This window comes from Chinchilla lanigera, unplaced genomic scaffold (assembly GCF_000276665.1).
Source record: "Chinchilla lanigera isolate Chin_1 unplaced genomic scaffold, ChiLan1.0 scaffold00004, whole genome shotgun sequence".
In the NCBI taxonomy this organism is placed as follows: domain Eukaryota; kingdom Metazoa; phylum Chordata; class Mammalia; order Rodentia; family Chinchillidae; genus Chinchilla; species Chinchilla lanigera.
Genome location: NW_004955405.1, coordinates 14,969,910 through 14,995,537, shown reverse-complemented (window position 1 = coordinate 14,995,537; position 25,628 = coordinate 14,969,910).

Genomic DNA, 25,628 nt, shown 5'->3' with positions numbered 1-25,628 from the left:
CAGTGATTCCTGCTGGCTTTGCTTGTTGTTACCTTCCTGTCTTTGCTACCCTAACATATTACTTGTATAGAACAATGTCAGGACTTAGCTAAATTCCTGTCTTCTGGCCTACAGTGGATCGTTATTATGAAGACCAGAATGTGAAAGATAAATTTAAGTTTTTAAAATAAAAATTAGCCACCCCGTTTTCCAGAAAGAGACATACTTAGGACCTACTGACTTGTAGCTCAGAAATGATGCCAACTGTTTGCTGAATGTACTGATTTCCACCGTGGTTCCTTGACATTTGCCTCCCGTGTTTCCGTGGAAGTGCAAACCAAGCAGTAATAGCATAATATTGATCTCAATCTTCTTACACCCATAGGAGTGGACCCTTCCATTAGTTCGCTGCATTTGCACGCTTGCAATTACTGTACTGCGACATCAGAGTGCAGACAAATGCTGCAGCAGAAATTATGTCTATGGTTTTCCAAGATCTAAACATTTAGTCTTACAGCTGTTTTTCTATGCTTGATTGAGATTATCTGATAACATTCTATCACTTAGAAAATCTTCATGTAATGGTATAAAATTTTGTTTTCTCTTTCTTCTAAGTTGTCAACTAAATTCTTATGTATTTGACAGCATAATTCTAAGAGGTGTAGAACTTTTTGATGCTCACGCTTTGCTGCTACAAGAGGCAGCTCAGCATAATCAGTAAGAATGTATACTCCACACTTGGGCTTGGATCTTGGCTTTATATTTAATAATGACATGACTTCATCAGCAAAGTGGAAAAAATTATAGTACATACCTCCCCCAATATGTGCGAGCCACACGGAATACAAAAAGTAATAACATCACATAGTCACTGATTTTCTGGAATTAATGATTTTGTATAGGAATGTTGTCTTTTGATTATCATTTCACTCACTTTTTTTCTAAAGTTAGTGAATTCAAGTTTGCTGAATTATTTTGCTTCTGGTAATCAATAGAAAATTAAAATGCTTAGAATGAATGGATATGAACATACTTGTATTATACAGTGGGTTGGATAAAAATAATGCATAAAGTTTTAAATAAAAAAAACATAGCAAGATTGTAGGCGAGTATTATAAGTAAGAAATAAAACTTAAGAGGTTCTTTTACAGGATGTTATGAGCATGGGAAATTTTCAACTTTAATATCTAGAGAAATTATAAAGAAAGTAGTTAAGAGATTTGACATCTATCTTGTAATAGCAAAAGTTAGGAGCACTTGAGAGGCTGAAATTAAAGAAGAACTGTGGTTAAGCACACAGTGGCTCAACTTAACGTTATAATTTTAGGCAGTACGTTTAGAAATGAAGAGAAACATGGGTTTGAAGAAGGAAGAAATGATAAAAAATAATCTTTTCAGAAGCTATTGCACAAGAAGGAGCTGATTGGGTGTGTAAGAGATTACTAACAAAGGAAAGGATATGATCAATGTGTGTTATATGTATTTATGAAAATACCACAATGGAACACAATATTTTGTAAAATTAATATGCACAAATAAAAATATAATATAGGAAAAATAAACTTCTCATAAAGTCAGTTGCTTCATAAGTTAGAAAAAGTAAATTCATTAATAATTTTAAAAGTTCAAACAACTCATTTTATAAAGTACTCTATATGCAAAATTTAAAGTATAGGGTTATAAATTATAATTTATGAATGAAATTATGGTCCTTAAACAGACTTATTATTAAAAATCCTAATATCAATGGTATTGTAAAGTCATCTTAAGTGAATCAAGGAATCTGCTATTTAAAAATATTACAAAGTGAATTCTATTGTCAAGTTTAATTTTAAGTGAATAAGTGTTATACACATACATATGTGTGTATGTATGCATACACACGCATGGTTTAGAAGAGAAAACCTCCAAACCCATTCATTAGAGACTGACACATGTAAATTACAAATATGTTTGAAGGATATTTCATTGCTAGAAGAACCCTACCTCTCTTGCTTTTAGGGAACTCTTCTGATGGAAAAAGAGCCAAGCAGATTTAAATCCACAGGGCCTTCAGGTGTTCTCTTCCTCATTCCTTGCTGCAGTGTAGTGTCTCTCAAGAAGGGATAGGCTACACCTTTTCTGACTGTCTCTCAAGAAGGATAGGCTACATCTTTTCACATATCAATTATAAACCCTGCTTAATAAGACTGTATCTCTGCTGAGCCCTATTAATTTTCTCAGCTCCTTTAGTATAATCAGCCAAAGAAGTTAAATTGTGACACTGAATTGTAAATAGCTTTTAGCTCTGAAGGTGTGGAGATGGCGATTTGATTGTTGAACAGGTTGGTGTCATGGGATTATGTGTGCTGTAAGTGTAATGAGATAAACACAGTGCAAAATTGAAAGAGATAAAGTAAAAAACATTGTAGTTACTTTTAAAGCCCGGGGGATACTTGGTTATGTGTTTTGGGGGGCATTTAAATATTGAAGCACAATTACAAAGGATCTCAGTACACTTATGTTGTTAAGTGAGGAAGATAGTAAATTTATATTATTTTCTGAAGTAATATGTGAAAGACTGGAAAAGGTTACATATCTTGCTGGGTGAACAGAATCTTTTTCAAACACCTTAAGAACCTCTACAAAGAATTTTCTAACTCACAGAAATTACATAGAGAGAGCCTCCAGAGAAGATTAATGTCAAGATGTTCTTGAATGAACTTTCTAAGCGATTGCATATTTGTGAAGATACAAGGGAAAATTGTCTGTTCAACTACCATTTCAACTACCTTCTGTGAAATAACAAGAAAAATCTGGGTACAAATTAGACATAAATATATATTTTATGATCATCTGTTCTACACCAAACACTGATGAGTAAATGAGAATATTTCAAGACAGTGACATTTTCAAAAATAAAAATGTGGAAGAATGTTTTTTCTCCATGGAAACAAATACATTGAATGGAATAATTTGTTCATAGTAAAAATGCACAGAGTAATTTATAGATGTTGTTAATCTCTCAATTTTAATATGTGGATCTTCAGGTCACATTCTAAGTGCAATGAGCTGTTTCAGGGAGACTGAATAAGTGTTCATGAATGAACTTGAACATGATCAAAGCACGGGAAGTTTTTACTTTGGTTCAATATTTAAAAGTATTAGCTGTGGAATGAGGAAGGCTTCAAAAAGGAAATTAGGAACTGTGTTATTTTTGGCAATAGAGTTTGAACAGTGTTTTAAAAAATGCACCAACTCTTAGTCCTTTTTACAGAGTTCTAGTAGCTTTGTAACATAGTGCCAACTAACTGTTTCAGTTTTGTCTAGTTGCATGTGTTCTATACCCTGAATGTGTTTTATGCTGTAGTCAAAAAATTTACTGTTTATTGTGAATACCCCACAAGTTCTATGTATTTGCTTATATAGGGTCTATGCCCAAAATGCTATTCAAGACCTGGCCCAAATGCCCTTCCACCATGAATCTGTGATGGGTCTTCTCTAGCTACTCCTGGTGGTTTACTTTGTTTTATAGTTATTTATGAGCACACTTTACCTACCTATACCAGGCTGAGAGGAGAGTCTTCTTCTGATTGATATTTCCAACTCTTATAGCAACCATAATGATAATTACATACAGAAGATTCATAGTAAATATTTATTAAATGGATGCTTGAATTATAAATTTAATGATATCTTTCAAAAAAGATTTGGAAAAATGCAAATTTTTATTAGTCTCTAACTGGACTAGCTATTTTTTGCTTTGAAACAAATAACTTAACAGTTTAAACTTAACAGTTTAAAGTAATATAGATTTATGACCTCATTGTTTCTTTGAGTCAGGAATATTGGCACAGCTCAGATGGGGCACCCAATTAGAGTCTCTCACAGGCTGGAATCAAGGTGTGGGGGACAAAGGTCTGGTCTGAAGGCTTGACTGGGGAGGGCAGATTGAGGGCCTCAGCTGCTGGCTGCTTGTCAGCTAGAGACTGTTTTTTACTAAATGGGTTTATCCAACATGACAGCTTCTTTCAGCAAAGCATAAAAACTGAGAAAGTGACAGAGAGTCTACAATCTTATGTAACCGAATTACAGAAGTAGCATCTGCCCACCTTGGCCACATTCTGTTGGCTAGCAGTAAATCTTAAGTCCTATCCATCTCCAAGTGGATAGCATTACACAAGAGAATAAGGTTACAGTAGGTGGGAGTGGGGGTGGATACCTTTGAAGGTGTCTCATGTTTACTCAAATGTCATTTGCACACTATACACTTTAAGAGCCCTTTGGTGTTCTTTTTATGTAGCTTACCTTAGATCAAACATCCAAGTTTACAAAGCTTCTCACTATGTAGAGACACAGATCCAGTGTAATCTTTTTATCAAGGTAGTCTTTGATTTTATATATTGAAGATAATTCCTCCTTTCATTACATACTTATATTTTATACCCTTTCTCATTACTTACTTTTTAGTTTTAATTCACCAAGATAAATATGATCAACCCACCTTTACCTGCCATAACGCCAGGAGGAAAGATATATAACATAGCAGACTCATTTTCTGAAATCTATATATCTTTCAGGTGCTATTAGTTGAGTGAAAGGATAGTAAATAAGGGGAGATAAACTTCAGAAAACCTAATATATTCCAGCCAATATTATCATTTATAAAAAAAATTTAGGATTAAAAACAATAACCACAAAAGACATCCATTGCCGCGCTGGGAAAACAATAGGAGTTCATCCAACAGTTGATGTCTTTGTTTTTACTTTCCTCCTCTTCCCCTTTTGCCCCATGTATACATAGTATTTGAAAATGCTGCTTGAATTATAATACCAAGATACTTTAAGTCATTTATTGAATCATTCTATAAGTCTTCAAACAATGAATGAGCATCTTCAAGGGCCAGACATATTCTACATGTTAGCAGTGCAGTAGGAGACAGACTGGCAAACAATCCTTTCTTCTCATAGAGCTTGCATTTTAGTTAAGGGAGACACATAGTAAACAGATGTGGCAGATGGTGGAGGAAAACTAAAGTAGGGAAGGAGCTAGAATGATGGGCTTGGTGCTGTTTTATACGGGGTGATAAAGTGCCATCTGAGCAGAAGATGAGTGTCTGATGGAAAACTGTTTCAGAAGGAGAGAAGAGAAAATTTAAAGGTTTTATAGCAGGCATAGGATTGGTGTTGCAGGCAGCCAGCAGAGCTGCAGTGGAACGAACCAGGAGAAATGGTAGGAAATGAGCTTGGGAGAAAATAGGTAGTAGAGCCAAACATTTGTGAACCTGTGGCTCGTAGTCAATAATGTAGCTTTTAGTATCAGTAAGATGGGGATTCACTGTAGGCTTCTCTGCAGAGTAACACTATGTAACAAATATTTCTAATGGATCATATCATTCTAACTGTAACTTGAAAAGACTTTGGAAGGCAGGGATTGAAAGAGGGAGACTGACTGTGTGTGAAATATGTTTTTGGTCTTTGTCCCTATTTCTTGGAATATACGCTTCAAATCCTTAGACTTCCCAAAGTGGTGTGTTTCTTTGTGTGCTAGTGAGTTGGTTGTTAGCTGGCAGACCCTACAAACTGCAGGATGGTACAACAGTTATGAGAAAGACCAAGGCATGATTAGAAGAATGGAACTTTCCAGCTCCACTTTCCCCTCCCAAATCTGTGGGAAGAGAGGAGGGATGTGGCTTAAGGTTTAGTTAATCATGCTTATGGCATAAAATTTCCATAAAACCCAAAAGGTCTGGTTTCAGATAGCTGAGCATATGGATTTTAAGAGAGGTATTCCCAGAGAGGGCAAGAAAACTTCCCACCTCCTATTCCTCTCCTTACCCTTTTCTTCATTTGACGTTCACTTGTGTCATTTGTGATATCTTTTATAATAAGCCAGCAACATGAGGGGTAACAGAGTTCTGTGAGCTGTCCTCGCACATGAGTGAAGCCCAGGGACAGGTTGGTGGGAACCCTAATTTATAGCTGGTCAGATATATAGGTGAACCTATTACTTATGATTGGCACTTGAAATGGGGGCAGGTTTGTGGGATCAAGCCCTCAATCTGGTGCTATCTGTACATTAACTATGCGAGAATTGAACTGAATGGAATTAGAGAATATCTAGTTGGTATCTGCTGGAGAATCTGCCATACAAATGATTGCTTGTTTGGTGTGTGGGGAAAACCCCACCCTCATCTAGGGCTGCAGAAGTGTTCATCACTGAATGATAGAATAGAAAAAAATTTAGTTTTCCCTATATTCACTCAGTGTGCTGCTGTAGTATTCCAGGGGAATGGTCATGCAAGTCTGAAGTTTGAAGTAGAATCAACAGGATTTGCTGACTGATTGGAGATGAGCCGTCGGAGGAAGGACTTAATGTAAGATAGCCCCCACTGCTTTGCCCCAAAGACCAGAAGAATGGTGTAAACACTGTCTGAGACGGAAACACTGTTTGGGATGAGCTGGTTCAGTGGAGGCGGGGAATGGGGAGGGAATCAATAGCTTAGTTTGGACATGTTAAATTTGCTTATTAGACATTTAAATTGAGATGTCAAGTACAAAGTTAGCTTTATGGAATTCAAGAGAGGTTGGATTCTGAAAATGCACATTTGGAGTCATGAGAAAGTGGTTGATATCAACGGGATCAGCCAAAGACTGAACGTACAGAAAAGCAGTTATGGGGTTGAGTCCTGCAGCTCCCAGCAACAAAAAGGCCTCCTTCATCTGCGGTAGTACAGTCTCTGGCAGACTGTTTGCTAGAGGAATGGAGTTCCCTGCCTACTCAGTCTGCTGGAGAAGGGGCTTTATCCAGGGGAGCAGGAAGGCAGTGTGGTTCTATTCTCCCTGGGTAGAGAAACAGACTGAGGGGAAGCATTGGCAGGGTTGTCATAGGTGCAATTACGCTGAATTCTCGGGAGGGCTGTATAGGTCAGCTTCAGGGCCTGAGCCCCTGCAGAACGGATGGAATGGAAATTCATCACCAGTAGCATTTCTCAGGGGCTAGTGCCCATTCTCCAGCCTTTTTCTGGCAATCTTTTAGGGAACCTGAAATTACAGACCAAAAAAAAATATGATTTAAGAAGAGCAACAAAACTATAAAAAGTAAGATAGAACAGTTAAATATAGATAAAATATACAAGAAGCTAGATTAAATACATGGCCCATTCACCTTCCAGAAAAAAAAAAATCCAGAAAATAAAATAAAAGAAAGTAGAATACAACAAGTGAACCATGAGTGAAGGACAATCAAGATAAAGTAAAATTTAAAACTAAAGGTCAGCGAGAGAGTAAAATAACCCCAAACAAGAGAAAGCAATTTTAAAAAGCGCAGGAGGTTAACTAATCAACACCCGCTGAACTAAATAAACGATAACATAAAGTTCCAAGGAGACTTGGGAGTGTCCTTGAGCTAAGACCAAAAGGCCTGCGACAGGTTTTTCATCAAGTCCTGTGTTTCAGAGGCTGTTTTGTTTTGGGCCGAGACAGTCCTTGACTTCTCACCCTGTACCTCTTCCCTCTGCTTCTTGGCAGCTTTTCTCTTGGGTTCGGTTGCAGATTCTCTCCCGGGTCTCTAACACAGGAATCTGTACCTGCCAACTCCATTTGCCAGCTGTAACTCTAGACTCTTGCTGTGATTTGTGGAGCAGAGTTGAGCACCTGACCCCAATTGGATCAATTAAAATCTTTTCCCCAGAAATCTGTATTCATAACTGAGACTTAGGACTGGCTCTTTAATAATGATGACAACAAGAATACTAAATAATTATATTTAATGAAAATTTATGTGCTAGACATGGACCTTTATGTGTTTTCTTAATTGAATTTCTTAAAAACCTCATGCTATTGCTGATGAGGAAAGTGAGACCCAAGAGGTTAAATACTTGTCCAGTGTCACAGGGTCAACACGGCAGAATTAGCATTGATTTATTTAGGTTTTTTTGAGACAGGATCTCACTGTGTAGTTCAAGCTGGCCTTGCACTCACTGTGTAGCACCGGCTGTCCTTGAACTCATGTCCTTGGCCTCCTGAGTGCTGGAATTACAGGCTTATGCTACTACACCCAGGAGAATCAGCACTTACACTCATGTCTGTCTGACCCCAGAGCCTATGTTCTGAGTCTCATGTGATGCTGCCTCTTTTGAACAAAGACACAAACTTGGGAATCATGGGGTGGCCATCTTTTGCCCACCATGTGAACAGAGAGCAGAGAATCATGGGAGGTGAAGTACACACAGGAGCTGCCATGGATGGACTGTTGATGTCTCCTCCAAGTGTGTCCATTGAAATTCTACCCCCAGAGAGATGGTATTTGGAAGTAAGTCTTTGGGGAGGTTATTAAACCATAAGGGTCCTTCATGAATGGCATGAGTGCCCCTATTTAAAAAAAAACAAAAACTCAGAGAAATTCCTTGTCTCTTCTGGCATGTGAAGGTAGAACAAGGCAACAGTTGCCTGTGAGGAGAGGTCCTCATCAGACACCTCTGCCAGTGCCATGATCTTGGCCTTCTCAGCCTATAGGACTGTGAGAAAGAAGGATCTGTTGTTCATAAGCCACCTACTCTAATATTTTGTTAAATCCAACAAAGAAATCAAGATAAGAAACAGATGTTCCTGAACATTTTTTTGCCCTTGGGCTCTATCCTTACTACTAGATATTGTGAGTCACATCTGTGTCTTCACAGTCTGTTTCTCTCCTTTTGAGTTTAGCTAATTTAGATGAATTTCTGGACCTAGCAACCACAAATCCTAACCCAAGTACCATTCTTTGATGTGGACAAAGAAAGGCCTCAAAGCTTCAAGCGTCTCTGTATGCCGCACTTCCGGTTGTCCAAGAAAAGAATGGCCTCTTCCGTCTGGCTCCTATTTCTCTTTTCTTAAAATAGGCCCTCTAAGTATAAAGACAGCTATTAGAGTTTTTCTTTTGTTCCTAAAACACTTTAGATGTTTTGCAAATGCCAACTTTTAGTAAATGATTATTTAGGTGAATTGATATGTTCATCTTTGTCTACTTATATAAATGTGGCTTCTTACTAAAGTGTATACTGCAAGCTGGGTGTGGTGATGTACACCTGTAATCCCAGTGCTCGGGAGGCTGAGGCAGGAGGATCATTGTGAGTTCGAGACCAGCCTGGGCTACAAAGTGAGCTCAAGCCTGAACTGCATAGTGAGACCCTGTCTCAAAATAAATAAATAAATAAATAAAGTGTATACTGCAGAATAATTAAAACTCTATCTTCATGGAAGAAAAGAGGCACATATTGTATGTCTCCCTTTATATGAAATATGCAGAATAGGTACATCTGTAGAGGCAGAGAACATTTGGTAGATGGGGAGAGGAGAGTCAGGAGTAGCTTCTTAGTGGACACAAGATTTTACTGTGGAAAAATGAAATTGTTTTGAAACCAGACATAAGTAATGGCTAAACAATGTGGATCTGAACTGTTCATTTTATACTGGTTCATTTTAAGCATGCGAATTTTACCTCAATGATAAAAATATTTAGAAAAAAATTTACACCCTGAAAAAAGTCATCTTCTATTCAGTGGTAAACATCTGGGCTTGAGGTCACTGTGGCCTCTATAGGTCAATTATGGATAAGGGGGCAGAGGCCTCTGGACCATTGTCGTATCACAATGTTCATTTCTTCTAGGGTACAGGAGAACACACCCAAGAGGAGCATGGCACAGTGAGGCTTACTGTGCTCCATCACCACAAGACAGTCTGTGTGAATTATGACCAGGGATTGGGAGAGAGTGAGGTCATTCTCCAGTCTTCTGTCCCATTTTACCTTCACGAGGCCTGGAGCATGTCTGTGGGGTCACTGCTTTGTGGCATCTGAATTGCCTGGTAACAGAAGCACATCTCAAGGTTCTAGGACTGGGAGAGAAAGGCACATGTTTTCACACCACCATGAACCCCTTGTGATGGGAAGTAGGTTGACCTCAAGGGAGGACCAGACGGTGTCGATGGTGCTGGGAAACGGAAGTCTTCCTCCTGTTGACTTTTCTAGGATGAAGACAGCCTGGAAGCTGTGCCTGGAACTTTGACAACAATGAAGAAGAACAGCTATTCCAGCTGAGGCTCAGGAAGCAATGCAGGTGCCTGCTGATGGGCATCTTGGACATAAAACCTGGGGCTTTCCTGGTACACCTTACAGTGCATGCCTATCTCGTAAGAGTTGTCAGTCTTTCACTCATCCAGTTATAAGAGGAATCATTTATTACTCTTTGAACTTGGCAGGAGAAAAGGAGCCTCTCTGATTTTTGTACCAAAATTCTCATGAAATTACTTCCTGGTGGGTATTCCTGGAAATTCCTTATTTACAAAGTTCAGGTGGCTTTTAATTCCTGACCAAGTTCGTATTTATCACACAAGATAATCTAGATGAATCATAGACTTTGGACCTAGAAAATTGGCAACTTCCTTCTTTTTATGGAAAGATAAAGAAAATGAAGTTGAGAGAGGTTGATAGGCCCTTGCTGGGGAAGGAGAGAAACAGTGGGGACAGAAGTCCTACCTGATGTCACAACGCGCCACAAAGCCATAGAACCCAGCTCTGGGTATTTGAGGAGTCAATATTTTTGACTGTCTTTTTTGGGATAGGAAGAGATCCAAGGGGCTTATTGTTCACTGTACTATTTAAAAATACTATTTTATATCACCACAATTCAACAATATACTTCATAGGATCCTAGACTTGCAGAGTTTTCAAATCTAATGTTACAGATTCATCTGGCCTAGTGCTTTTCGAGAGATATCATTTCTCACCTGCCGTAACCTCTAAGAGATTACCTTGCCTCTGCTTAAACATTCGGAGTGGAAGGAAACGTATCACCTTACCAGTCATACTATTTCATTTGGGTGTGTTTGTTCTTATATTGTTTTTTTTCTCTTAGACTATGGAGTATATGTGTAGCTTTCATAATCTGCTTTATTTTTGCACTTGACATACACGATTTTCATACTGATGCAAAATCCTCATTGTGTTAATTGTAAATAGTTTCATGTACTACATAACATTCTTAATATTTATATACCTGTGCCTTAGTGTTTTTTACTTTTATAAATAGAATTCAGTGTATTTTGGTTTGGGACAGTTTGGTTATTTTTTTTTAGTTTGGTTATTATTTCAGAAAGTTTAAGATTTAACTGTCATATTTGTTTCTAATTGTACATTTCAAAACCAACACTGAATAAATCTAAACCTCTCTTCCACAAGGCAGGTCTTTTCAGCATTAAAACAAAACAAAACAAAAAAAACCTATCATGTTCCTCTTAAAATTTGTGTTTTTCCAAGGAAAACATCCTTAGCTTTTTTAACTATTCCTCCCAAGTTGTGGTTTCCAGACCCTCCCCTGGATTGTCTGCTTTCTTCTGGATGAGCTCCAATTTGTCCATGTTCTTTGTAAAATATGGTGCCAAGATCAGTTGCAGTAATAACAATAAGCAGAATAACCATGACCACTATTTTTGTGTACAGTGTTCCAGAAACTGGGCTAAAAGGCTTAGCTCACTTCATCTGCACAAAACCTGTTCATGCCTGTGCTAGTGTCCTTATATGTTTAGATGAGAAAATTAGTTTTAATATGTTATCTGACTTGCCCAAGGTCACATAAGTAAGAAGTTGCAAAGGTAGGATTAACGTATTCCCTGTGTTCTGAGCCCCTGTATAGTGCTCTAGAATTGTCTGGCCATGCAAAATTTAAGCCTGAGACACTCAATTTCTGTGAAAATGCTTTAAGATTTCCTTACCTTGTTTGGAGACTTCATATTTTTAGAAAATATTGACAGAGCTCAATTCTTCTAGGACTGGCTTTAGAATACCATTGTATCTATCTGACACATATTTATTGTCTACTTTATGCCAGCCACTATTTTAGGAGGTGATGGTATTGAGATAGGTAAGGTAGACAGAGGTCCTACTTTCAAGGGACTGACATTTTGTTGGGGGAGACAGACATTCTAGAAGTAAACAAACCAATATGGTAATTTCAAATAGTGATAAATTCCATAAAGAAAATAAGAGAAAGCAATGTGCTAGAAAGGGGCTGTGTGAAGGTATGGAGGAGAGGTAAGACCAGACCCGGCAATCAGGCAGGCTTCTCAGAGAAGGTGGCATCTGCATTTAGACTGTAATTATGAGCAGAAACCAGCCATAGGAAGAATTGAGGGAAGAACATCTAGGCCTCAGAAACTGGTAAGCCCAAAAGTCTGGGTCTGTATTTAATAAGCTTAGTGAGCTCAAGAGACAAACAGAGCTGTGTGGCTAAAAGCAAGAACAGGGCTGGAAGAGTGGAAGCTGACAATCTGAGAGATGCAGGCAGAGACAGATCGCGTAAGGCCCTGTAGTCCATGGTGAACACGGATATTTCTTTAAGTGTGCAGGGAAGCCTGTGCCGGGTTTTATGCAACAAAGTGGACGGATCCAATCAATCGTTTAAAAGATGACATCGATACAGTGTACAGGATGGATGGTAAGGGGCCAGGGTGAAAGGCAGGGAGATGAGTCAGGAGGAGGCTCTTGCAGTGTGTGGTAAGAAACAATGGTTGTTCAGATCAGGCTGATCTAACTGTGACTCAGATCAGTGGAAAGAGATGGATGAATTACAAAAAAACGAAGAAAAGGTGGGAAATTTTTCTGGTAAACAGTAGGGGAAGAGGAATTAGTTTAATTCTTGTATTTTGGGGTTGGTGGGAATGCTGTATGTACTACATATAGATATAGTATATACAGGTAGATAGAATATACAGGCCCTTTAAGTATATTAAATAGTTTAATTCCCACAAGAATCCTATGATGTAGTTGGTATTTTCCCCCAAGTTATTTCAACAAAGACACTAAGATTCAGAAACACTAAATAGTTTGCCTCGGTTATGTAGATAGGACATGGGAAAGCCAAAATTTGCAGGTTGGCATCAAAAGCAGTACAATTTCCAGGTGTAATGGGGCTCCTCAGAAGGCAGAAAGATTGTTTAACATCAGCCTGCACAACTTAATAAGACCCTGTTTCAAAAACAAGCAAGTGCTGAGGATGTAGCTAAGTGGTAGAGCACTGGCCAAGCATGTCCAAGGCCCCGGATTGAATCCCCAGTACCAACAACAACAACAAAAGTAGTGCAGTTTTTTCCATGACACAGTGCCATTCCTAGAGCTCTGATAAAGCCACAGCCTGCCCCAGAAGGTGAGATGTAATTGAAGAATCCGCAGCATCTTTGCAGAGTCACCTGTAAGGACATGCGCTGTTACCAAGGATCTTGGTATTACCTTTCCTCCCTCTCCCTTGGGGGATAAGCTCCAGTTTTGAAATCTTACGTCTAAGGGATGTAGGCCCATTGGGTGGATCAGAAGTAATTTGAAATGATTAAGCAGATAGAGAAAATGACTTCTGAGAAATGATCAAAAGATTGCAGCTTAGCTCAGTGATGACTAAAGAGGGCATCAGCCTATAAATATTTCAAGGATGGAAATAGCCGCAAGAGGGGATTTTTCTGCTGAAAGTAGAAGGGAATTGCAAGAAAGGACAAGCAAACAATAAGGTTTAGGTCTTGACTCTGCTGTTTCCACTATGCTACTGGTGCCTTATCATGACTTTGTGCCTAATTTTCTCATTTCAAAGAAATGAGGTAGGCTTAAATGAAATACACATAGCGTTTAGGTAGAAAGGCATCAAAACCCATAGAAAACATTCCTCCATCCATTTTTGTCCTTGATCTGATTCATATTTGTTGGCCTTACGCTTTGCCACAAGAAGGAGGAGGATTTGAAACCAAAAGAAGGGTTTCCATTTTGAATATTTTGTTTTAAAATGAAATCTACTCTTTTTAATGGAACAATGCTATGACAGTTCTCTGAAATAATTGTGAAGCTGGGATCAGAATTACACACTGTGCTATACTAGCCGTTGTAGTGCTCTGAAGAGACGGCACTGCTGGTGCCGTGTCCCCCTACTGCCTGGATACTGCTCCACTCTAAAGAATGGGGAGGCTTAAGTTTCCAACACAAGCTACTGATTTCCTTGCATTTGCCACAATGTGTGTTTGTCTGCACATTTGCTAGTGAAATAGGAGAACAGCCCTGCTTGATAACACAGAGACAACTGTCCAATACATTGGGAGCATTATCTTCCCATATACAATATGAAAATTATAGCTACCAGCCGGCAAAGTCAGAGAGCCGTGGTTTATCAGCTACATCCGGGTTGTGCACAAAAGCCACTGAGGGAAAGGCTTCTTGAAAAGCACACCTGTCCTTTTCAGACATTTTTGAAGTATCATATTCATTTTCTGATGTTTTTGGCCTTGTGCCCTTGCTTCTCTAGCACAGTTGGGACACTGTCCTGTGGCCTGAAGTTTAAAGAGGAATTCAAGTAAATGTGTCATCTTAATGGGCTTAGAATGCACTCCCAAAGAGGCGCTTTTTTTTTTTTTTTTTTTGCTTTTCAGTCCTGCTTATAAAAGTTACACCTGCAAAAATGGGACGGGGTCCAGTGAAGAAGGACATCACATTTTGCCTGGCTGTGCAAAAATGAGTGGGCTCTGAGCGGCCCAGTGGGTAAATGAGCGTTTGTTTCCTGTGCACCATCTTTGAGTTGAAAATGAGTCACACACTTGTGGAAAGAATAGTACTATCTTCTTTTGTCTAAGTCTGTGTGCCTTTGTGGTTACTGAATTTGTCTTAATGGAAAGCTTGATTGTTCCCCTTTCTGAGGCAAATTATTAGAATTTATTTTTAAGCTAGAATAGGATTACTTTATACATATTGTTCATGATTCATAAGTTGATTCATAGCCAATGTGTACAATTATAGAAACTTTATGGGAAAAAATATTTTAGGTGACTTAGAAGCATAAATTGGAAAAAAAAAAAAAAAGAAGCATAAGTTGGTTTCCAAGTGTTTAAACTATAATAGCTAACTTTGAAAACAATATGTATAATGTCTGCTTTATATCAGCCACTGTGTTATACATTTTTGTCAATGATTCCTAATCCACATGAATGACCTAAAATGCAGGTATCAGTAGTTTCTCTTAATAGTCAAGAAAAGCAAGGGTTAGAGAGATTAAGTAACTGGCCAAAATTCACAGATCTGACCAATAAGGAAATACGGACTCAGGCCTATTTATGTCTAACCTTAGGGTCAGGGCTCGCTCTGTTTTGACACCTTGCCTCTCTCAAATGGTCATTTGATAACAAATTTACCTCTAATTCCCTTTACAAAGGAATAGATAGTACTATAAAAAACAAGAATTTCCTCTCATATTTATAAGAAAATTATTTCATAGATTATGTAATGGCTACAGTCTTCACTGATACAAAGAAGCTCAGAGGCACCTGGGTATTGGAAGAGTCTCCATAGTTCAGGCTTTTCCAGCTCAACATATGCTTGGCCTCAAAACTACCAGGTCCCAGACCTCTGCAAATGTCCTGTGGCATACACATTGGAATTCTGGCCCCACCATTGCTCCTGAAGAAGTAGAAAAATAGCTTGTGGATCAGGTTCTGACATAGACTTGCACAAGCCTTCTGGAAGGAGGGAGAGAGACACCAGAGGAGGTATATTTAATTTAAAAAAGGAACTCATCAAAAGGCAGACATCAGAAAAGTGTCAGCGGAGGCTGTGGTATCTGACATTACTGCCGACCTATCTGCAATGATAAATATTTTCAGAAAATCTGACTGAATTTTTAACATGACTGCCAAACACTAAGCCACACAGGGTCACTTATGAAGGGCAGTTTCTGACACTTTTCTCGCCTTTCCTCTTCAAAACTGGAGAGGGACATTCTTCTGAGGGATTGGCTGTGTAAGCCCTAGATTTTCACTGTGTATTGCTCTTGCCCTTCTGCTCGGTTGGCTCTGTTTCATGTTGACACAGAGGCCATGGGGCGCCCTCCGGGAGGTAAGGCTCTTGGAGGGAAATTAGGTCATTGGGGACAAGCCCTTGAAGGAGATATGGGGAGGTCAGTCTCTCTCTGTCTCTCTCTCCCTCCCTCTCTCCTCCCTCCCACTCTCTCTCCCCCTCTCTCTCTCTCCCTCGGTCTCTCCTTGTCAGTGGAATGATCAAGGAGCAGCATTTCCAGCTGAAGTACAGCACACATCTCTGATTTTGATTATCTCATTATGTACATTGATTTGATTCTAGATATCTTTATTAGTTAATTATAGAATATCAAACCGAAGAAGGATACCACATTTGACAGTCAAGGCAAGTTTCTCAAAGAACTGTGTGCTCACAGTTTATACCTGATGCAGGGATTCCTTGGCAATTTTGCTTACACCTCTCTCTCAGGGGCCAAATGGAAAGAACCTCCCTTTACCTTTCCATTTTTACAAGTCAGCATTCATTTCCTCTAGCTACCCTACCCGACTGAGGAGTCAACATCAGGCTGGTACAGCAAGCTGATGCAATGGACAGAGCCGCTGCTCATGAGGACGTGTAGCAATTCCTTTCCATAACTGTCACGCAGAGGAGAGGGCCGGGCCCTCTGCAGATGGCCACACCTTTTGCAGATGCCAAGGCTTGTTCTCTGCCTCACCTGCTATGTCTATGTCTCCTGCAAAGGCACTTCTGCGGGGGTTGGTGTGGTCTCCACTAGCTCTTCCGGCTCTCTCTTCCTTCTCATTCCCCTCCTTTCCTCTAGCAGATTCCATTTTCAGCAAACACCTACTTGATTGCTTCGAAGGCTCTGTCAGTTACAATGCTGTATGAGAAAACACAATTCAAATTGGCTTAAGCCATGAAAAAGATGTCTTGGCTTGAAGTCCAGAAGTTCTAGGTGATTTGATTCCGTGGCACAGTTACCTCAGCAGGGGCTTGGTTCTTTCCTTTTCTCTGACCCTCAGTGGAGCGGCTTCCTGTAAAGGCAGCTGTCCCAGCAGAGTGGCTGACAACGCCCAGGTCCACCCACTTCCTGAAGGATCAATTACGACTCACCACAAAGCCTCAGCAAACCCTCCCTTCTGCTTACTGCCCCAAACAAGGGGGGCCAGGTGGTAAGAATGCTCTAATTTTCTTCAGTCCTAAGAGGAGTTGAGGTGAGCACCCCAATGTTTGCCCCTCATGATGACAGTGTAGTAAGAAAGAGGGTCAGGATGTAAGGAAGTAGCCTCAGGTACATTCGAGTGGTCAAGTGCAATTGCTTGCTATCCTGCCCTGCAGTTACACAACCCTCCGCCTCCCGGATTTAATTTCAGCCCTGTCTGGATATACTATGTAAGACGATCTATCCTTATATTAAGTTTGGGCATTCTTGGACGTGGTTTGATTTCTGTTGTCACATACTGATCTTCATACGGGGACCTGCTTCCTGGTGACACCCCTTACCTCTTTCCCTGTTTCCTGTACTTCAGAATATGACTCTCATAACCTCATGCTCCACTAGCTGGTTCTCCTAGGCCCAGGGACCAAATTTCAAAAGCAAGAGTCAATCCTTAATTAGGAAGGCATGATATTTTTTAAAATCCACTGTCTTTTGTTATGGGAGAGGATGTATTCCAATCATATGGACCGGGAGAAGTGCAGTGGAGCTGGCTCACAGTGATTCATGAGAGCTGTCCTGGAGTTTTCAAGAACTTTGTGAGATGCTTGTTAAATATGGTCATTCTTAAAAGCTGAAGTATATTAATTTGCAATTAAACCAATTATGTTTACACTAAAGTGAATAAAAACTCTAAAGTCAACATTTCCTAATTATTTTTCTACATTTTACTGTATGCTCTTGAGGCTCTTTTTACATCTATTTTATGGTATGGTAGCAATGTCCTGCAACGCTGTACTACTGGGCCACTTGTCTGAACTGCGCATTCAGTGACATCATGTTAGTAGTTTGAAGTTGCCCCAGGTGGGAGTGTTTGCATAATAGAAGTCGGTAAGCCCTACAAATAGGGGTTTTTCAGTTCTTCAACACTTACCAGCTGATTTTCCAAATGTAAAACAAGAACAATATAAGTTTGTACATTATTAGTTTGGCATGAGTTGGAAAGAATAATTCATGGAAAGAATTTGGGTTTTGTAAACTAGTTGGTGAATCTTGACTGTGATGGTCTCCTTCCCTACCTGTTAATATGAGTATGCTAGACATCATAAGTATTGACTCACAGCAATCTTTAGTGTATGAAGTAATATTTCACTGGAAGGAAAGTCTACATACAGGAAATGATAAAGACCCATGGGGCACGGGATAGAATGATGACATTATCACTTAACTCTCTGTGAGACAAGTGTGCCTCACCCTCCTGCCCACAGACTGGGAAGGTCGTGGGACCACACTGACTCCTTCAGGGTTTGCTACTTAATCTTCCCCTGCTTCCACTTTCCTCTTTTTTCCCCAGCCTCTCACTTCTGACACTTGCTAGAGGTGGCATATGCTTTGGATGTCAAGGGCCACTGAGAAACTACCCCAGCTATAGTTTCTTATTGAGAGCTCTTCCCGGCCCTCATCGTGGTCTGGGAAGTTTATATTTGTAATCTCCTGGAAAAGTTATTCCATGGGAATTCCAGGGAATTCTAGTGAGTCAATTCCACTCTACCACTTCCAGCGCAACCCATGGCAAGAATAAAGACACTAAGGCGTATGTGTAGTTATAGGGAGCCAAGGGGTCCTAAGTCCAGCTGGGATAATGACTAATGGGGACAAAGGCCTCGAGCCAGGGCTGAACCCAGGTTTTATTAATTTGTGAAGAAGGGAGTGGCTTGGAGATGAGTGTCTGTGAGGATGGCGTGAAGTATGTGAGTGCTGTGAGCTGGGCTGGGTGGGAAGCCTGAAATCACCTCTGCAGTGTGTAGAGAGAAGGATCTGCAGAAGGAGTAATCTGCATACACAATTTGAGGTAGTATGTAATGTTTTGGGGTTGGTGCCTCGGCTCTGATGTGTAATGTTTTATGCCCTGGGAAGTCATAGCCTCTTACCTTGAGGCTCAGTCCCAGCCAGCAGCACAGAGCATGGCTCTCCATCACCCCCGACATGTTTATTTGGGAGCTGGGGGTTCAGGGAAACACTGCCCTGTCGCCTTGCTTCAAAGACTACACATCAGCACCTCAGCTGGACTGAGGTGCACTGCTTAAAGCCAATCAAAGGGATAAAGAAAAGTCCTAGCCAGATCTGCACACATCAATACATGGAAATAGGGCCAGGTTTAGGCAAAATGGAGAGAATTGCTCTTCTTTCAAGAAGAGTCATCCAGGTGATCTACCATAATTTCTCTCTTTTCTCTTAGTTTCCTGAGAATCAACTGCCACTGTTCTATTTCCTATATGGTTTCTGGTTTTATACCACCCCACATAATCAACCTTTACTACACCAGTCCTACTTTTCTTCTCTGCAGATTTCTTTTCTCATTTCTCCTGCACTTCCTGTTCCCCACTGCCTTGTAGAAAACTTCTGGTTTGGGTGTAAAAGAGAAATCATTCTGAGAAGCTAGTAGTCACTCTTCTTCTTCTGAAACTATTTACTAGACTCTTGCTGTGTGCAGAGAACGTGTACATGATAGAGCTCTAAAGTGAAAATGTGTGCAAAGTCAGAGAAAGACAAATAGAGGTGCAATGCTACATGGGAAAGAGAAAGGAGGTGCAAGTTCACAAGGGAGTGAGAAGGGCAAGATATGACAGGCCAAGGTCCCTACTGCAGATGCGGACCTTTCTGGATGCTTAGTAATGTCGATGAACAGATAATTAGAAATTTTGGTTCATATAATGCCTTGTGTGTCCCTAATTATTTTTTGGACACGTAATTTTTCTAACCATTTTGTATTATAGCTCATTAAGGGAAGAGGTAATTGTATCAGCTCAACCTCATTTCTCTCCTAATGAATGCATGTACTGTACTTAGAAGTAGCTCAGTGCTTTGTGGATGAAAAGGTTTTCAGCAGACCTTTTTGGAATGAAATAATTAATAATTAGTCCATGACTTGACTCAAAGATTACATGGCCTCTATTCAGGAAGCTCTCAAATGCATTTTTAGACATTCATATAAATGCAGGGGTTAACAATACAATAAGAGTTATTGGGTCCAGCTGTAATCTGGCCATAAATCAGAGTTGAATGGGGTTGTGGGGGGAAGGGGTGTTTCCAGCATATAGACTCCTGACTTTCATTCCAGACAAACTGGAGCAGAATTGGTGTGTTTGTGAATGTTTTTGCTGAGCTGCCAGATTTTGAACCCACAAATGACATCTAACTTCACCTAGTGTCTAGCAGCCCCTCTATAAGAGGAGCTCCTGTATAGTGACGTGTCTGTGAACACATGGCCCGCTGTGCGGGTGTCCCCAAGTCTCCAGTATCCTGGAGTTATCTTTGCTCTCAGTGGCCAAGTAAAATGACCAAGCATCTCTCTTCCCCACATTTCTGAACACCTAAGGGGCAACTGGTGCTCTTCTAAATCTGTAGATGCTTGAGAATTTTCTGGAAACTCTCAAACTCTGTCTCACCAGCTTGGAGTGCTGTCTCCCCTGCCCACTGCACAGCTAAAAAAGACACATCAGGATATGAGTTTACTAAGACTGGGAGCACTTTAGCCAACAGGTATGTACTGAAAGTTGTTCTATACCAGGCCACATGCTGACAATAAAACATAACCTCCCCACATTCAAAAGGAAAATTAAACAAGTGTGTCTCTACTGTCCTGAAGCATCCAGTCAAGTGGCTGGTAAGACACTATTAATCTAATAGCCATGGAAATATTTATAAAGTTGCAGAAGAGGCAGGTGAGGCATCCAGAGATGCTATAAAGCAGAAGTATATGATACAATAAGAATAATCAAAGGAATTGACCTATTTGAGATGTAAGACATGGCTTCTGCAAAAAAGTAATAGTTAAGCTTAAAGCTATTTATAAGACTAGCATGTGCAGAGGCCCTGTGGCAGAGTGGATGGGAAAAGAGAGTTGTACGGTGTAAATCAGACAGAAAGTAAGAATGGGGTACGTGATGAGGCTGCTGAGAAAGATGAGCCTGCAAAAGAAATAGAGAAGTCAAGACAGGTTAAAGGAAATCTAAGACCACACCACTGCACAGGAGAGTGGGAAAGAGAACTCTAGCAGGAGCCAATCAGAATGCCAAATGCTTCTGAGAGCCAAATGAGGTGGGGGTCTTAAAAAGCACACCAGAGTTAGGTTCTCTGGGTCACTGGTGACTTACAAAGCCAGGGCTATTTTGGTGGTGCAACAGGGATGAGAGTCAGACTGAAGTGAGCCACAGAAAGATTAGGAGGGGAGCTATGCAGGAAGAAGAATTAATAATGCTTTCGAAATCCTTTCCTATGAAGGAGAGGAAAGAGACAAAGGGGTGCTGGGTTAAGAGTGAAATTGAAGGAGGCTTTTAAAGATTGAAATGATTAGCTCGCTTTTAGCTTCTGGGGAGGATCCAGGTGACAGAAATTGAATAAACAAGAAGAAGGGACGGGCATCAGACTTGCCTCGTGCAGCAGATGGGAGGGCTGGCTCTAGGGAGAGCGGGGCAGCTTCTTCACCGAGGAGGGACGGAGGTGGGCGGCAGAAAGGCGGGAGCATCAGCACAACGCGAGCCTCAGCCTCGGGAGGAGTCCTTTGCTCTGTGGTCTACCAGCCCGTGGGGCGTGGCGGGGGAGCTTCTCGCCAAGTGACTTTCTTTTCCATTGCTAGCTCTGGACATGCGATCTATGAACACCATAGCGCCTTCTCTTTCTCCCTCCCTCCTTCAACCTTCTCTCCCTCTTCCCCTCCTGTTCTTTCTTCCTATCTTTCCCCTTCTCACTTCTCTGCTTCTAGTACCCAGACCACCATTCCCTTTTCTCCCTTGATTTCTAGAAAACTTAATAAACCCTCCAAGAGGGGAGTAACCAGGAGTGTGCGGCGCCTCAGCCCCTGCAATGCTGACAATGCCAAGCAAGCCACCCTCTTCCCTCCAGAAAGCTCCCAAAGGTTTCTCATCTAAGTAAGGATGAGCCTGCCTCTCGTAAGGGCAGAAACTTTCTCTTTAGTTCTATTTATTTCCATAAACTTTACCTTTCCAGTTGTCTTTGTCACTTCCTTGTTACTGGAACAAAATACTTGACACTCATAAATTTATTTTGGCTTCCAGTCTCAGTGCGTGTTTGGCCGGCTCCAAGGCAGAGATAGTGTGGCAGCGGGCACGGCAGAGGAAACGGGAACCAACCCATGGTGGGCAGGAAGCACAGAGAGAGGGGGGAGTCAGGGGCACCCTCTGTGCCCTACTTCCAACCGGGTCCCCCCATGTAACAGCGCATTCAGTTACTGAGTTCATGAAGGGGTGAATCCACTGACGGTAGCTCTCCCATGATCTGAGCACCACCCACACACACGAGAACTTGGGGAGACACTTTAAATCTCAGCCATAACATCAGGATGCCCACCTTCTATCGTGGCTGTAATGCTAAGGCAAAATAAACTGTCTGGCAATCCACTTTCAGTTTTTAAACTGCAAAGTACAGTCATTTTGCCACTTAATCCTTTGATAAATTGCCCTAAGACAACAAGAAAAAGTGACAAAGAGAAGCAGAAGCTCATCACTGATAAATTTAGAGACAGGTGGAAACACTGAGCCGCAATACACAGAAGCATAAAGCAGCTGGAAGAGAGATGATGCATAGTGTCACATTCACTCTCAGCAGCTGCATTCAGGCAAATGATAACGCAGTTATTTGATAAGCGATAGAACTATATATATTCATATCCCTGGGACGGCTGGGCCCAGTCAAAGCATTTTTCCAAAACATGGAGGAGTCCATCTAGATGAAAAATCAAACTCTTACTTCTTTTTGTTGTTGTTTTAAATTTATTTTTATTGGGCAGGGGATATAGCTCAGTGGCACAAGCGCTTGCCTAGCAAGGGCAAGGTCCTGAGTTTGATTCCAGTTACCAAAAAAAAAAAAAAATTATCTTTATTAGCACACATTTATAAAACATAACAATTACATCCATCACGGGGGATTTGTACATGTAAATAGCACATCTTCATTTCCTTTTTATGTCCTCCTTCCCTTTCCCACCCCTCCCTTCAACCCTTTCTCCTCTCCCCATTTACAAAAGCTCTATTTCTATTGTTCCCTTTAATTCTTTTGTCCTTAAAACCCTATTCCCTTCCTCCTCTCCCCCCATCTCTTGTTCCCCCTCCCATTTGAAAAAGTTCTTCCTGTTGCAGCAAGAATCAACCAATGGGATTATATCAGACTCTAAGTTTCTGTACAGCCAAAGAATAAATCAGTAGAGAGAAGAGAAAACCTACAGAATGGGAAAAAATTTTTCCAGCCACTCCTCAAATGGAGGATTAATATCTAGAATACACAAAGAACTAAAAAAGAAAAATAAATAAATCACCTATAATTAAATACCCAGTCAAGAAATGGACAAGAGAAATGAACAGACACTTCAGAGAGGAAGAAATACAAATGGTCAACAAACATGTAAAAAATGTCCAACATCTCTGGCCATTAGAGAAATGGGAATGAAAACAACACTAAGATTCCATCTTCCTCCAGAAAGAATGGCAATCATGAGCAAATCAAACAATAACAAATGCTGGCGTGGCTGTGGTGAAAGGAACCCTCCTGCCTTGTTGGCGGGAGTGCAAAGTAGTACAACCACTGTGGAAACCGGTATGGAGAATTCTCAAAGGATTAAAATTTGAAATTCCATACAACCTAGCTATTCCCCTGCTAGGGATCTTGCCTAAAGAGCTTTAAATTGTCATACTACAGCTATACATACACACCAACATTTATAGCAGTATAATTCGTAATTAAATTCTGGAAGCAGCCTGTATGCCCATCAGCAGATGATTGGATAAATAAAATGTATCTATATATAATGGAATATTACTCAGCTATAAAGAATGACAAATATGAGGCATTTATAGGAAAATGGATGCATCTAGAAAATATAATTTTTTTTGTTTTTTTTTTTTTTTGGTTTTTCTCCGGTAATGGGAACCGAACTCATGACCTTGCGCTTGCCGGGCAGGCGCTTTGCCGCTGAGCTAAATCTCCAGCCCATAGAAAATATAATGTTGAGTGAAATAAATCAGAAACACAAGCTTAAATACTATATGATATCTCTCATGTGCATGAAGCAAAATATGAAGAAAATGATAAAGGACAGGCAGAAAGTGACACGAGGACAGATCTCATCCAATAGGGAAGTGGTCCAAGGGAACAAGGAGAAGGGTGAGGAGAAGGGGAAATGAGATGAATAAACATGTGCCATATACAAGATTCTAATAACACTAATCAATGTAAATATTTGTAGCAGATTGACAACTGGTGGTCAATTTATAACCCCTAGCTGAACTGAGTAAGCGTGGTGCTAGGTGTTGGAGGCCCATCTGGGAACTGTTACCAGCAACATAAGAGGCGGAACTGGAGAAGGAGAAATGAGGCTGTTGGGAGCAGAGGAAAGACTGTTGGGAGCTGGTAGAAGCTGTAAGGAGCTGTTGGTTTTGTTGGAGGGGTTTGTCATGCTGGCTTTCCTGATGAACTTGGCTGTTTCCATCCTCCAAGGAACTCAGGACCTTGCTGTCACTGAGAATGGCTTCAGTTCACTTTAGGGGAGCTCTGGTCTTCACTCTGAGCATCACTTCCTGGCTCTGGAAGGGAAGAAGGTGCACAGCTCAGTCACCTGGAGAAGCTTGCTGTGTTGGCTTTCATGATGGGAACTTAGCTTTCCTGATCATCAGAGGAGCTCGGGACCGAAGAGACATTGAGGATGTCTGTGGCTCCTTTTGAGGGAGCTCTGGTTCTTACTTTGTGCTTTGCTTCCTGGCTCCAGTGAAGATCCCTCAGCCTGCTAGCACAGATCCTTCATCCTGCTGGCACTGACTTCCTGGATTCCACTGCTGACCTTTGGCCTTCAGGTTAGATCCATGAACGAAGTCTGCATGAGACCTTGTCGTGGGCTCTGGGCCTCTAGCTGGACTCGTGGGAGGTATTGTTATGAGTTCTAGGTCTGGACTCATGAAGGAAATTTCTATGGGATCCAGGCCCTCAGCTGGATTCCTTGGTCTTAGTGTGTGGACAGATTTCCTGCACACTCTTGTATATCATTCTTTGGGTGACTATTACAAATAACCTTATAAACTATGTGTCCTGTATTATACATTATTTCCCTTTGCAAAATACCCCCCAAAGCATAACATATTATATGCCATGAAATGAGCTAAGGTAAATGATATCAACAGGTATGAAAAAATGATAGGGGAACCTGAGGAGGAGGAGAGAAGAGAGAGAAGGAGAAGGAATTAAAAAAAAAAAAAAGCTGTAATCACTTCCCAGGATGGTTGTATATTGCATGAATTGCAACATGTGTTGATAACATAAACAAAACCAAGAAAAGTTCTTTCTACTTCCTAATATCTATTCTACATTTTGCTCCTTATTTATACTTTGGGTTTCTTACATGAGAGAAACAATGTGATATTTAAACTTAAGTGTCCGACTTATTTCCTTAAGATGAATGTCTCCAGATTCATCCATTTACTTAAAAATGTCTCATGTCTATTTTTGGTTATGGCAGAGAATTACTCCATTGTATATTAATACCACATTTTCTTTATCCATTCATCTGTTTATGGGCATATGGACCATTTCCAAGATTTAGCTGTTACAAATTGTGCTGCTATAAACATGGGTATATATATGTATCACTGTAGCATGCTGCTTTTAACTCTTTCGGGAAAATACCTA